Source organism: Homalodisca vitripennis, chromosome 2 (assembly GCF_021130785.1).
Source record: "Homalodisca vitripennis isolate AUS2020 chromosome 2, UT_GWSS_2.1, whole genome shotgun sequence".
NCBI classification, from domain to species: domain Eukaryota; kingdom Metazoa; phylum Arthropoda; class Insecta; order Hemiptera; family Cicadellidae; genus Homalodisca; species Homalodisca vitripennis.
This window is the reverse complement of record NC_060208.1, coordinates 150859108-150872949: the sequence shown is the minus strand read 5'-3', so window position 1 is coordinate 150872949 and position 13842 is coordinate 150859108. Positions and strand designations below refer to the sequence as shown.

At 32.7% G+C, this 13842-nt stretch overlaps 1 protein-coding gene across 1 annotated transcript in view; it reads left to right on the top strand.

Annotated features, from left to right (window-relative positions):
* The first annotated feature begins 484 nt into the window (after positions 1–484).
* The window catches only part of LOC124354899, an 84595-nt gene continuing 71237 nt past the window's right edge, over positions 485–13842 (top strand). The window contains exon 1 of the mRNA XM_046805696.1: positions 485–635. The gene's annotated coding sequence lies outside the window, so the exon portion shown is untranslated. The remainder of the gene's footprint in view (positions 636–13842) is intronic.

Below are 13842 nucleotides of genomic sequence, written 5' to 3'. Positions count from 1 at the left end.
AGGAACGTGGTATTCCATAAAACTATAATTAAGTACCTACTTATGACACTGCCTGTGGTATCGCGGTGTACTATCTGAAAGAAAAAGAACGGGAAGGCATTGTTATAGTCATTAGTCTTTATATTAAAAATATATTAATCAAAAGTTATTTTTACTTTAATTATTCAACTATTTAATGAGATATCTTGGTAGTTTGTTTATAAAGTCTGAAGACAAAAGTACGAATTGAAGATCAATGAATTGCTCGTATGCAACAAAAATTAAAATCGTATCTTGACAGCTGGCTTTTGCGAATAAGGCATTGCTCTCGTGTGAAAATAACATCAAAGTATTTTTGGAGCATAAAATGCTACACGAGAAGTCGTTAATTCACTCTCCTCCACAGCGCCGCATAGCGGCTGACTGACTGCCAAATTAAGATTGAGCAACAGATTCGTATAATCAGCTGTTAGTGACCAATAGCAACAATCGATCAGCTGTAGGGATGGGCCGGTCCAGTCCGGCGCGCGCCTGTTCCCTGTCCTCCTAACCAAACCACCGACACTTCAGTGCCTCCGCGATCGCCGCTGAGTACGGCGGCCGGTGAGTGCCTTGTGTTTGGTATTCTCGCGTCGGATATATTAAGGTTTACACCGGTAAGTTTCTACTTGTACATATAATTATTTTAAATTAGCCTGTTTGATTACTATTTATTAATTTTATTGCTTTTAACACGAATCATACTCTATTTCTGAAAATGCTTAAGTCAAGAACACGTGCAATAAAAATTATTGGAATAATTAGTTTACAAGCATACCTAAAATACTATCCTGAAACATATGCAAATTGTCAGTATTTCAAGTTACCTTATTTTTTACATTAGTGTGTCTGAACAATTGAGAAGTCTTATTTTAACAAGGTTATTTTAAGAGAATATGTATTGCCTGAAGATATACTGTAGTTGTATAGCTTTGTAAAGTCTTTGTTATGGCGTAGTGATAATATTTTGCATATTCCTTGTGATTTTGAATTATCTGATTATTTTATTCTTGTATATGATAAAATGTAACTGTAGTATTTTGCAAAGAAATTTATTTTTCAACATGCAGAATTAGTACTCAAATTAGTAATTAAAATTTTAAAACTGAACACTATGGAAAGGGTATTGGATAAATAAAATATGTTTTTAAGAACTATTAAAATCTTAATAATAATGTTTGTTTTACTAACTCTGAAAACAGTTGTGTCCTGGATTAAATGGATTAATCGAAATGATTTGATACTTTTGTTGGGGTAAGGAAAGAAGTAAACCTCAGTTACCTCGCTAGTCGAATATTAATACTTGTGCTTCCAATCGTGTAGTATGTAGTAAATACACCTACAGCATACCGATACTAATAAAGCTATTCCAGACTCTAGGAAGATTAAGAAATAGCTGTCATTATGGTGAAGGCTGTCTTAAAATTGATAATTTATTATCCCAAACAATATAGAAATAAGCCTAATTTGTGTTAGCCTTATTAAGTAATAGGGCATCGCTTTAAATGAGTAGTTGAACTATTGAAGGACAGTCCCACTTGGTATTTCCATGGCCATAGGTACTCGGCAGGACAATTTTTGGAAGAGGTTTTCAAAATATCATGTGGAAATACATGGAAGGCTTCAAAGCTTTGAAGTTCAAAATTTTGCAGTGACTATTGACATTCACCTCAAGGCTTTCTTAGTTTAATTTTTTCAAAACAACGTTCGTCAATAGTCTATTTGTTATTAAATAATATAATTTCAACCAAAACACTGAATCTGTTTTTGTTTATAGTAATAAAAAACGTAAATATTGATTAGCAATAAACGTTTGTATAATCTTTATGGCATAACTGACAGTTAAGTTAATTAAGCTTCAACTTTTAATTGACAGCTCGTTTTGAACATGAGAAGAGATAATTCTACAAATATTGACACAACGTAGAAATACACTGGTTTATATTCACAGCTTCACCTTAGTTTATTTGTAGTGTAGGAAAGAGCGATCTCCTGATTAGCAGTGTATTCGTCAGACACCGTGTCTCTCCCAGGGTCAACACACTGTTAACCAGGCAGATGGTTTGCATTCAACACAGCTTCCAGCGTTGTAGCCTACTTATAGTACGCTGATACGAGGTCTTGATTTCTTGAATTCAGCATTTTGTCATTTTTATATGCGTTCAACATTCTTCCTCGAGATATTTTTATCATATTAGGAAAGTAATATCATTAATAATACTAAATAAACAGAATTGAAGATAGAACAGTTACTGTTTCTTGAAAATAAAATTCATAAAATAAAATATATCTATACATACTCCTGGATGTCATCAAATCTTTAAAAAGCAAACATAAATAACTAGCTCAGAATGTATGAAACCATTGTATAGTAATATCCGAGGCTTCTATAAGTATTATTTACATTATTAATAGTTCGTTTCCAAGCACCACATTATCCACATGTTGCCTTTGCATAACGTGCTATGTGCTATATGGAGAATTGCATATTTATTTCCGATCAAACCACACTCTACAATGACGTTATCGTAACTTTAGCAATGTCAGACTGCTTACAATACAAAGATTAGGCCAATAAAAATATCCACCGACGTACAAGATCTTGCTATCTGACACATACTTTACCGATTATCACTACAGAGCTGTTGTTTTATTTTATATTAGTATATGAAAACATATTTAAAACTTTCCGGTATTTAATTAAACACTTTGTTTTTAATGTTTTCGTATAATCTTTATAAAAAAACATGGTAATTTCATAGTAAAAATCCCGTGTTAGACATGTTTAATTTTTTAATATTCATATTAATTTAACGGAATTAATATATTTATCCGAATGATTACTTAATAAAAGATAACCAATAACATTTTTTTGAAGTAGGCTATTATTTTGAAAAAAAGAAACACGTTATTCAATACTTAAAGAGTTCAATAATCATAATGAGATCATGCAAAGTATTTTTCTTTTTCTTCGGCCACATGCAATGTTTAGACTAAATAACATAAATAAATAAAAAAGCTATTCAGGATTCCTATTTTATAAATGGGATCGGCATCTTAAACATTAAATGCCAATATATAGTACGTCGTTTTAAATCAATATAAATACATTATTGTAAATAAAATATTTACTCTTTTCCAACTACTAGTAGCGTGGATTAGACGTATTACTATCTACATATATAGTTTTTTAAATTTGTAGAGTATATTGAGTCAATAATTATAAATTTTTATGATATGTAATTTTTCTACCCCAGACATCTTACTTATAGGTTTAACACAATTTTATATTGTATGAAAATCAAGTAAATTGAAATTTACACAATTTAACAACAAGAGCGCATGTAGTTAAAAATCAGCAGAACAAATCTGATAATCAGTTATTGGTTGAATTAATATAGTATTAATGAATTTGAAATCGACTCAACGGTGGATACAGCATCCCTGTACTAGTGTGCGTGGTACTGCAATAACATAGTACAGTATTAACATGGACTTTCCACTCTAATTTATTATATTATTTACACCTTGTCATATTTTATGCAAATTAATTTAAAGCAGAATGGTATAGAAACATAATAGTACGTTTATTTAAAATGAAAAGCTTATTGCTGAGGTAAATGCAAATCTATGAGATAAACGCATTCAAAATCTTTTTGACATAAACGAGATAGAGTAAATTATTTATTACCAGCTTAATTTCAATAAATTGTCTATTCATTTGAACAACTGATTTAAAAAGATGTTAAAAAACTTTACTTGGTTTTTTTTTAGTAAAAAGTATTTTATGAATTTGAAGCAGATATTGTTGTAAATCAGCATTTCCAAGTTAAAAATTGAAAAAAGATCGCGTCTTGAAATTTAAAAGTTTCTACGAAATATTTTACATGATACAATGTTTTACACTGAATACGATCGGTTTTTGTGTTTTTATCAATTATCAATTAATTATTGATTACGATTATTGCTAAGCGAGATTAGCATTGTGATATTCGAACTATTTTATCGTTACTTTGATTTATGTACATATACTTTTGTTATGTATTTAGTACGTATTTTTGCAATCATATACCACATGATTGCAAAAATACGGTATCATAACATTATATGGCAGTGGTGCATTTTACATAGGTAAAGAATTCGTATGGATTGTTCTGTTTAATTTAATTTAGGAGTGATCTCTCAAAAACCAGTGCCGAATAGTGCAGCGTGACGCTCGCTCTGGCTTCATCTCTCGCGATAGTTGGTTCTTGAGTCTTACTATACTCTTAATGTTATTGCCCTTCCTTGAATTAGTCAGAAGAAATGCTTTGGTCTTATTGGAATGCGAGAAGCATTCATAGAGCATAACTTACCTGTCAGTGTGTAACCTTATTTCACATTTAAATACCTTGTTAAAAATAAGATGCAAGTCTGTAGTGTAACGTAGCAGAAACTAGCCCATGCAGCGAAACGCATTTACGACCTCATTGTAGTCGTAAAATTATGTGATGTCCCATTTTATAAATATTCATTCATATGCTACCACGCTTTACAGTTTTTAGTATTTTTATTTGTTTCAGAAAATATTTCAGACTTTTTGGACTTAATCATATAAATTTCAAAACGTGAAATTTATACACTGTTTTATATACAGCTATATATAAAACAGTTCGCATACGTATTCGTCGTATCTTGGAAAAGAGACATCTCCCTTCTGTGACTAAAAAGCCTGTAAAATTGATTGAAGTTTAACATTGTTCAAATGGGGCTGATATCAAATTACCTGCTCTTAAGACTTCTGTATTAACCTTTCTTTTGCTGCAGTTGTTTTCTCTCATAGCTAAGGCTCTCAGCTTTGCTGCACGTAGACCTAGGATGATTACAATCAAGGTCCACTACTACGTTACATAGTGCTTGCTACTTGCTTCCATTATGTTGGCATAATATTGATGAAAATACTATTTTAGATACTTCGTGAACGTGGATTCGAGAAAACCACTAGGGTATTTAGTTTGTTTAGTGTTCCTTTGGAAATAAACCCTTGTACGTCCCATGGTGTGTTTTAAGCGTAGTATGGATGCGCTCCCAGAGAGCAGATTTCTGTAAAAGCTCGAATCTGGTAATCCGTAGGCTACCCTCGAGATTTCTGGCCTTTGTTGATAATATTACAAATTCAGTAAATCCTACAAAACAGTACAATATTCACTTGTGGTATTATTTTATATTTGTATAGATTGACTGAATCTGTTTTACTTGTTATTAAAACTTTAGTATTTGTTTGAATTCCTTTGATTATGCAGATTAAACGCACTTACTCACTAATATTACGCACTTCTTTAAAATTAGTGTGCTTTAGTACATTAATATGATGTTTTAGTACTATTTATAACGGAATTTATAAATATTATAATATGTATTTCATATAAATATAATTAATGTTTTAATACACGGTCTAAGAATATCATACTTCATTTCGTATAAACCGTAAACTCTTGTTGTGATTTACAGTTTCATTTAATTAATATTCATTGGAGTCTGTTCAATCAAAACATTGTAATTATAAATGGCACGTGACTGTCGGCATTTTATATAATCAACCTCTGTTTTCATCAACATGGATTAGAACATTACGATCGATTCTTGAAGTTGTGCGATTAGCATAATAAATGCCAAAGCTCTAAGATTGGAGAATATATCCGAGGTTCATTGCAAGGAGTTCCAGCATTATACATGTTGATAAAGGAACCCAAAATCTGTAACTACTCCGAACATAATTCATAAGTACTTTAACGTAAGTAGATTTAACGACTGACATTGTACCACCAATATTTAAATATTTTAGTAATTAATTAACATTAAAGGACAACAATAAAACAGCAACAGTGTAATTCCAAGATATGTAACAATAAGAATGTTTCGTTACTGATAAAAATGTACAGTTCTCAATTTTGTGTCATAACATCTACAAAATATGCAACACTCAAAACTGCGTGGTTTTTAAAAATACAAGTTTTGTTTACATGTTTCGTGGGGAACAATGAGGCTGGTGACGCTCTGTTTAGTTTCCCTCACTAAAACACCGCGTTCACAATGGGGTAGCGAACGATGACGCCAGGGGAGGATTGAAATTGTTTACAGAACTGGGAACAGAATGTGCGTAAAATAAAATTTCTTTTTTCTTCAAATGTACTAAATAATGAAGAAAAATAAACTAAAAAAAGTGGATTAACTAAAGTATTGAAAACGACAGAACGCTAACTAAAAAACTAAACTTGTAGAGTTTCATCTGTCATCTAACTTATTCATATCTTTTGGAACTTAGTGTTTTGATTAGACATCAACGTTTGCTCAATGATACAGTAATCGACGTCAGTGTGTGCATTGTCTGATTACAGTACTTTATTTTTATTCTGAATATTTCTGTAGATGTCTAACATATTTAATTAGTAGCTTACTTTCGTAATTGTATTTTTACTACTCAATTTACATGCCTTTTTTTGTCGAAAAATTACCAAACCACACGGTAGGTGTCATGATACAATGTAGGTTCTAATAAAATACCAGTATTCCAGTATTTGGACCGTGACGTCAAGCAACACACTACAAACTCGCAACAATATTTGACTACCTAGCCTTAATACCCGCTCAGTATTGCCAACTGCAGGGATTAACCTCGCATTAAATTACCCGACCGAAGGAAAAATTAAGTATCGTCTAGAATGTTTTGACATTATCAACTCTCGGTTCATAACTTTCTTCTTTCGCCGGCCATTAGAGTGAATATATCGATGGCACGGTTTAGATTCGATTTTGACGAAATATTTTTTCAGAGATTTAAATTTTTTTTAAATGCACTTAAGTCGTTGTTTTAAATATAGATATTTTTGACAAAGTTGTTGAACAGCCTCGCATACTTGAGAGAGGTGGAAAGTTGCACCTGCAGCTCTGGTGGTTATTTTGTTTCATCGACTAATTTCATTTCACTGCCTAAAATGACTTTGACTTTTTTGTCAATGATATAAAGGACCGACGGGTCCTTCTTAAAATCAAGTTGTTGTCTGTGTGTCTGTCCGTTTATCTGACAGTGCAATAACTCGTTCTGACAAGCCCTTCGGTACTCCCTTGTATCGGGTTATTGTTGGTAAAGATCAAAGAGTGTTGCTGACATTTATTGACATCTAAGTAATGCACAGTGTGGTTAGTCACTAACCAACATTTGCTGTTGAACGTAGTTGGTGGTAAAACATGTTTCCAATAACAAATTTATGCCTAGTTTAAATTATTTATCAATATATGATATTGCATCTTATGCTAAAACCTGTTATTTGAAAGATGCATGAAAAATGTATTACAAAAAGTATTAAGCATGTTGCATTAAATAAACTCTGACAATCATAAAAAAAAACACCCAATATTTAAATTAAATTTATAAAAATGAGGTCATTAGCATAACATTGAAGTGAATTACTACTATTTTCACTTAATGCTAAAATATTCGTAGTATTTTAGCATTATATATGCGTCACGAATAGAACCACGCTTACCGACAAAAAATTCTCCCGATACAATCTCTATATAGGTGTAAGATTTTTGATCTTTTACAGTAAAAGGCTTATACAACTATTTAATATGTTCTGGAATGCAAAACACGATAATCTAAGATTAATTCCTGAAGAATCATAAAATATTAATATTGTTATAATTGTCTCGATTTAGTATTCTAGTCACAGTTATTTATTAGTCCTCTAGTAAGAGGATGTAGAAATGTCCTGATAACAAAATGTGGTTAGGTTTAAGGTCTGTTGTTATACTACAATTAACCACAAAGTGACCATAACCACGAATAGCAGTTGAGAGTAGAGGAAATTTCCATAGTTAATTAACTCCTGTTAATTGCCTGCATTACTCGAATACTCAAGTCAAATGAGTAACTGATTGGTTTCTTGGGGTTGAATTTGCAGACAAGACTTGATGAACACCGACCGTATTTTTTTCAATTAGGTGGATTTAATCGATCTTTGCTTATTGAAATTTTACACTCATGACGCAATTTTTGAGAGTTTTTGTATTTTCGCCGATCACTGCCCCTAGATCACAGAATCACTATAGTAAAATAAAACAATATGATATGAGTAAAGACTCAGCACTCGTTTCGTCGGATAGTTTACGTCGATAGCTTTACCAAATTGTCGATTAATGTGCATAAATTAAATTCCAAATTAAAAGAATAAAAGTATTTGGTCAAATATTATAGAGTAGCAACATATTATACAGTATGACTAGATTTGCAAGTGCTGCATATGTAAGAAAGCTATAGTGTACAATTATAAGAGAACATATTTTTACAACAATTTGCCAAGAAACTCAAATTGATTTATTGTTTAATGGAACTGTGATGGCCGAAGAACGTTCAAAAGTAAGTTTTATCAATAAAATGAAAATAGGTTTGCATTTTTATAAATTTATAATTATTAGCACTTCAAATTCAATAAAAACAATATATTTCAGGTTGTTAGACGGACAACAGAAGGCTCTTTTTCAGTCGTGTCCGAATTTTGTTTTTATTCATAAGTTCGAATTTCGGAAAGTCGTATCTGAATATGGGAGAGTATCTGCATGCATAGAATGGCTAGCTGATGTAAGTGATGATACCCGCAGCTTTCCCTACATCACGCTCCAGTGACATTTTTGACACCATTAGGCCTCCACAATCACCGGATTAGTACATCACCGGAAACTCCACCCGGATGCTAGGATGTTGTTGTAGAGCATTTGTGACAGTGATGACATTATAAAGAAAGCTATACCTCCCATTCTGTCCCACGGAGCCCAAAAACGTTTGCAGTCTTCAACATAACAACATCGGAATTATTTAACTCACGCCGCCGCGCCGTGATGTTGGTAAGCGTATCTATGCTAAGAGTTCAGTGCAAGGTATCATGACAAATTACCACCTTATATGCTCCTTCTCCATATCTCGTCTGCACTAATATTTTTCTTACTCTTTGGCGAGATTTCCCCAATTAAATCTTTGATGTTGGAAGAATATCGCTTACCAACCAAGGGAATACTCTAAATCTATTGTTATTGACCGCTGAAAAACGTGGAATATCTTAGCAAAGGGGTGTACTGGAAATGTCTAGCCTAGTCTGAGAGAGTGTCCAACACAGTTGCATCCTTTGAGCCCGTCTTGATTATTTGGATGGCATTTATTATGTTCTTCTTTAACAGGTTCTATCCATCAAAGACTGCAACTTGATGCCAACTGTTGTCCCCTGTTTATTATTTCTATTGAAGGGTTGAAACACAATAACAAGAACACCTCCAGGCACCACTGACATTATTCATTATCATTACTGAAGACGACACACCCTGTTCGCTGGGAAAGTGGCAATGATGGATTGTGCGTGTACTAATCACTCCCACCCTGCGCCGTACCGCGCCGCGCTCTTGTACTGGTTCATTATTCACAGTGTACTTTGCAAATACTATAAATAGATTGATAGATTTGATGGATTGACCTTATATTATTCCAAATAAAATGCAAAAATGTTATAAATAAGAAATATAAAATATTTTTATATTGTTGGTAATTGTTGTACGTAATATTCCATACCCGATATCTATTTTAGTAAACACTTCCTGAAAATATGACCTACATAGCTGAAACTGACTTTGTGCTATTGTTACATCATGTGTCACTTAGGCGAGGCAACACGTAGTATTAGAAATGTCGATTTTCATTATCAGAAGGTCAAAATAAAGATCAGAAACCAAACTACTTCTTTATAACAAACTATCTCAATCGACACTGCAATTATCAAGCATGGAAACGTTAAGTAGTCAACAAATAAACGTGTCAATCTTGGGTCGATAGAAAAATATCGAATCCTATGGAATCATCTTATGCGATTATGAGCGTCTAAATGAGCGCAAAATCTGTAAAAATATATTACAAGTTATTAAAAATACATTACAACGAATATCCTATATTCCTTAACTATTCATTAACTTTCAATAAACGTTTTGAAACATTTTGGATAGTAAACAAAATATAGGTAACCCGTGGTAACGTCATCAACTACTTCAGAAAGAACTAAACATAGACGAACAGTCTGTGGATAGATAGACATTTCATCAGCTCAGAACAGGCGAAGCGCTTTACTCGGTCAATAATGTATAACGCTTCAGGATATTCTCGGCAACTTTCAAAGTGAGTGTGTTGGTATGTAATTTATCTCATGTGGAGGTTTCATCAGCTTGAAACAGAATTACGATCACGATTACGATCACACGTCTTTGCTACGATAATTTCAAAACTTGGCGTGCAAGAACAATACAGGGCTTGAGTGTTTAAATAATTAATTCCAATTAATGAAAATGTTCAGTAAAAAATAAAATTGATAATTAAATTACAATCTTGCTGTTAATAACTGAGCCTTAATATGTATCTGTAAAACCAATTCTTCCTAGTTTGTTTTGAACATAATAAACAAATTAATTAATTTGATGTTATAAAACATGTAAAATTTATTTAATACAAGTGCTGAGCAGTTTCCTCCCAAACTCCGCATTGATCCAATAAATTATTTGTTGGTAAAATGTGAGTTTCGTTCAATTAATTCTAATAAATATCTGGGAGATGTCTAAAATTATTTTTTGTTGTTATGTTCCTTCCATTTGGTTGGCACTATTTGTTTTGTTTGAATTAAGTAATTTTTATTTACGATGAAATCTTGTTACATATTACTCGACTAGACAAGAGTCGAAAATTAGAGACTAATTTTGAAAATTTGTTCCTGTAAAAACAGGACAAAAGTTTTTAAAAAACTCCAAATATTTTTGTTTTAAGGAATGAAAGATTATGAATTATCGTAGAAACTGTTTTATATTCGAATAAACTAACTTTTTACTTGTATTACTAATTAACCCTTCTTCAGATATAATAGTTTAAAAGTGCTGTAAATCTGAAACTTTTCATATTGTTTTATGTGGTTGTCTTCTTAACTTTATCTTATATATAAATTTGTTTCTTAATCTTATCATTAGTTCATCAACAGAAATAAAAACCAAACATACCAGTTTACATTTTTCCCGTATGTGGCATTTTTATTTACATATCGATATTTGAAATAAAATAACAATTTAGAATATCTATCTATATATCTATATATATATAAATGAAACTGTTCGTGTGTAACAGCATCACTCACAAACGGCTGGACGGATTCGCCTAATTTTTTTTTAATTTGTTCGTCTTGATCTGTAGAAGGTTATAGGATACTTTTTATCCCTTTCCCGATTCAGGATTCCGCCCCACTGGTTACAGAAATACCCGTAAGAAATGCATTGCAGCAAACATATGTTATTAAGTGAAAGAGTCTTTTCAAATTTTTAATCAGCTGTTCTTTGTAAACATATATAATGCGACAAAAAATATATTTATATATAAATTTCTTTACACTTATAGTTTTAAAGCATAGAGTAAGCTTAAGAGAAACGACAAATTTTGTTTAAACTGTTTCTGCAATCATAATATATAAAAATGAATGTTTGTGTGTTTGTCCTTTATAGACTCAGAAACTATTGGACCGATCACTATGAAAATTTGTATTTTTCTATGTAGAAGGTTTATACGCAATGCCCATTGATGTAACTAACCACCAGGCTGTACTGCAAGATATAAAAGTTATCAAAGCGCCTGCACATTATAAACTGCAATTACAACACAGTAGTTACGTATATTAAAATATCCAAACACTATTTGAAGGCAAAGAAATATACGGGCAAAGCTTAAGAGACAGCGGGAAACAGCTAGTATGTTTATAAATTAATGTGAATGAGTTTATATAGCCATCTATGGACACTAATATGCAATTGGTTCAATCGAAGTTACTAAACCATAGTAGGCGCCATAATCGTCTAGGGCCTGTATGCCTTCTACTGGTATTCCGTGTTGAAGAATCACAGATTGAATTTCAGAATGGTGATGAAAGTTTTACCAGTCACTACTTCCTGTCTCCGCTGTGTATGGTAGATTATTAATTTACCACTATTATAATGTGTAGTAAACTACGTATGTACTTACTACACATGCATAATAGGCTACTTCAGTAGTTAGAACATGTTTTGTGAGACAAGGTTCTTATGGTAAGAGAATTCCGATACCTAGAATTCCATATCAAGAGTCTGTGTAGGGACAGAAATGTGTTCGCCAGTGTAAGAAATAAAATGGACTAAGACTGAGAATTAAAAGTAAGAAATGAAAATAGTAAGGAAATAATTCATAAAAGTTTGCACGCACTTCCGGTGTAGGCTATATTGAATGGCACTTCGATATTCAGCCATAACTTTAGCAATCGCAAAGTCGCTCACTCTGTATAAAGCCGGCGCGGAATAAAAAGACGGAGTTTTGCGTAATTACGAACTCAAAACGTCTCTAACCTATCGACCATTGTCAAAGTAATTCTGTTGGAAATCAGCAAAACGGACGAGTTCCATCCGAAGGAGCTAACCAAGGTCCCATAAAGATAATGACGCAATGCTAATGTGAAAAGCAGCTTGTCTGTTCATAATCTGATATTTTAACAAAAAAATCTAACCAAGCGATTGTGAAGAAAATTAGGCAGATTACGAGATTAAAATAGTTCATGCTTTCAAATTCAGATTTAGCCAGAATCTTCTCGTAAGCCACGGAATCTCACAAGAGACTTAATTCTTGCCTTTCAACAGGGATGTCAGGGCGAAATGTGATGAAACCCTACTCTAAACCATCATGGGTACTGAAGTAGGTGCCTTTGTTACACTACCGAGCACTTTTTTCGCAGAGCGGTGCACCCTCGACTAGACGAACAAATTTATCTTTCCACCGTTCTCCATCAAACAACATGTACTCCCTCCGCAGGTTTACTCAAATAACCTATTTTATAACACTGAAAGTTTGCACCAGCAATACAAAGCGATAGCAGATCGAGAATTTATGTGCTTCACATAAATAAATAAGACATTTTTCAGCGAATTTCATAATTCTCGTCAAATAAATAAAACTTTATTTTTTGTTTTATAATGTTCAATGTATAATATCTGACTGAGGGAGACTTGCAGCACCGCGATTAGGACACAAGGCGGCGAGATAACGTGACGTGAGTGGACACGCAGACCGGTCCAGCGGACCTCAGGCTGCATGGTTGCAAGTTGTGTAATTGTCCAAGTCTGGTTATGGACCGGTCACTCGAGTGCGGGGCGTGTACCTCTTGTTCTAGCTATTAACGTAGCAGCTGCAGCTGTCGTGGTGTTGCGTATTCTCTCATTCATGTCTGCCGCTACTCACACAGAAGTTGTGAATGACATGACAACTGGCATATATTACCTTGATGTTGTTACCATACCGTTTGTGATTGCTTTTGGCCTGAGATGATATAATGAATTGAAAATTGAGGGAACAATTTATTCCTAAGAGCGGAGTTATGAATAATGATGTTTAGTTAAAAGAGATGAAAAAGGAATTATGAAGTAGAAAAATATACGGTATTGAACTGCAGAAACAGAACTCTGGAAGCCGTATACGATAAACATGTTATGTCACCTTATTACTCAAACGCTGGGGTATTTTCTAATTGAATTGATTGATGAATTTGACCTATTCGAAATAAAATATTGACGAAGAAAATAACCAGAGGCAACATAGGACATGACGTTCCTTACACATGCTACATCCTGTTTAATAGTTCCACAATATCTACTATTTATGTAAGAATTTATGGTTTATATATGATTGAAATATAATTAAAATTGAGCCGTTTTCCTTTTTATCAAACAAAACTTTTTTTAGTTTTGAGAATT